Source organism: Triturus cristatus, chromosome 5_2, assembly GCF_964204655.1.
Source record: "Triturus cristatus chromosome 5_2, aTriCri1.1, whole genome shotgun sequence".
Classification (NCBI taxonomy): domain Eukaryota; kingdom Metazoa; phylum Chordata; class Amphibia; order Caudata; family Salamandridae; genus Triturus; species Triturus cristatus.
The window spans coordinates 593,786,377-593,789,021 of record NC_140588.1 but is presented as its reverse complement, the minus strand read 5'-3'; positions in this window follow the sequence as shown (position 1 = coordinate 593,789,021).

Genomic DNA, 2,645 nt, shown 5'->3' with positions numbered 1-2,645 from the left:
AATACAACAAACAGTATTAAAAAGATCGGCAGTAACACCTCCCGGCTTTTCGCCTCAGGAGTAAGCAATGGAGCAGCGCTAGAGTTCAGCGCGCCCTCTTTATCTCTGTGGAGGGGGCGTGGCCAGCAAGAGATGGGCGTGGCTATCGTCTCCCTCGGCGAGCAATGGCGCCAAGAAACGAGTGAATTCCGTTTCCCAACAGCTGATATTCAGCTGCTCTGGGAGTCAAGGTGAGTAACAGAGCGATCACTAGTGCAAATAAGCAAGTAATTTTAAAAACAATACAACAAACAGTATTAAAAAGATCGGCAGTAACACCTCCCGGCTTTTCGCCTCAGGAGTAAGCAATGGAGCAGCGCTAGAGTTCAGCGCGCCCTCTTTATCTCTGTGGAGGGGGCGTGGCCAGCAAGAGATGGGCGTGGCTATCGTCTCCCTCGGCGAGCAATGGCGCCAAGAAACGAGTGAATTCCGTTTCCCAACAGCTGATATTCAGCTGCTCTGGGAGTCAAGGTGAGTAACAGAGCGATCACTAGTGCAAATAAGCAAGTAATTTTAAAAACAATAAAACAAACAGGTTTGGACTGGTCTCAGAGACCCTTGCCAAAAAGAGAACAAAGACAAAATGGGGTATAAGAAGAGGCCCTTAAAACCCAAAGAGATGGATCACTTCTGGAATCAAGAGGAGCCTTTACCAAGGAGAAGAGCTGGAGAGTTGTGAGGAGGAGTACTGCCCCTTTGCTGTGTGGAGTTGGCCTACAGTTGCTGTTTCTGCCAAGGAAAAGACAAAGACCGCAAGTTAGCTGAGAATCCTGCTTGAAGAAGAGGCTCCAAGGGTGTGTGAGTGCTAGTCTCCTGTTCTGAAGTCTCAGGGACACAAAGACTTCACCGCCAGATCGCCTAAACTCCATTGTTGGGAGTTCTGACCTGCCAGCAGGTGCCTATTCCAGTGTTTGGCTTCTGGAGGTTGTCCCTGCTATTGGGATCTGGAAGAAACTTAAAAGAAGCAAGGAAAGCAATCTCCAATGCTGTCAGCGATGCTGCAGTGACGCTGAGACCTGCACTGAGGCTTGGGGCAACGCTCGTGAAGTGTGCGACTCACCGCCCCGCCTGCACCGAAGCTCCAACGCCCTTTGACGCCTGCAGTTATTGGCCTTCCTAACGTCAGCACTCGCACTGATGCTATCTCTGCCAGCACCTGTATCCCGTTATCGTGGTGTCAATAACCGCTGACGGTGACTCCATGAGTCTTCGACTTCGCATCGTCTCAATGGAACTGATGCCTCACTGCCAATGCAACTGACTTACCCTGACCTGGACTCAACACATTGCCACCTCGTGGACACAATGCCTTCCCTCCCCCGTGGCAGCCAGGGAGCCGGCCTCGACCTTGGCACCGGCGCTTCATCTCCATGACGCCGTGCATTGTCCAAATGCTTCGCTCTAAAGTACTGTTATTTAGGGGTCCAGATGACTCTGTGCCTGACTCCACGCACCTCAGAGCAGCGCCGTACTTTGGATTATTAGCTGACATCATAATAGCCCCAGGTGGAACTATCTGTTTGCTACAAGTTCTATGTTTGAAATAATTGTTCTTAAGTTGTATTTTACAACATGTATGTTGGATTCTTGTTGTTTTGGTCTTGTTTGGTTTTGATAAGGATACTTTATTTTTCTAAATTGGTGTGGTGTCCATTTGTGGTGTTTTCACTGTATTACTGTGTGTTTTGAGTACAAATACTTTACATATTGACTTTGGGATAAGCCTGTCTGCTCATGCCAAGTTACCAAGGGGGTGAGCAGGGGTTATCTAAAGTGTGTATCCCCCTTTCCTTGACTAGAAGCAAGGGTCCCTACTTGGGCAAAGGTTCTGCCAACTAGAGATCCCCAGTTCCAGCAACGATGATGCAAGACCTTGCATTGCAGCCTCACCGTACTTCAGAACTAACACATAACTACAACTGAGCAACACATCTTCGTCATGGATCCTTGGAACACTCTGCAAACCAGGATTCAAGGTACTAGTTGAGTAGGCCTAACTGGGTCCTTGCAGCCAACCTGCGCTCCATCGTGGTTGGCCTAAACTTGTGACTTTGGCATTGTCTGGCGCGGCCAAATATCCACAGTTGGCGCTTTATTCTTTTTGGCTCTATTTTTAATTGAAATATTGTAAATTGCATATCTCCTGTTTTACTAATTGGATTTTTCTCTTTTTGGTCTTGTTTTATATATGTGCTTTTCACTTTATTACTGGTTAAAGTGTTGTACAAACACTTTACACATTGCCTCTAAGTTAAGCCTGATTGCTCTGTGCCATGCAACCAGAGGGTTGAGCACAGGTTAATTTAGGGTAGGCTTGTGCCTCACCCTGACAAGGATTGTTGTTGCTGCTTGACCAAGGTCACACTACAGTCAACCAACAACCCAATATCTTACAATTGGTCATCTTTTAGTTGACTGTTGCAGTATTTGGTTGTTCAATCAGTACTGGTGAGGTGACATATTTTACCAGACAGTGTTATGTGTAAAATTTACATTTCGCCACTTGTTTCCAGTGGCCCTGGATATACTGTGTTTACTGTCATGCAAATTAGTCATTTTTTGCACAAGTGTGACAAAACATATCAGTGCACAACCGATAGTAAATA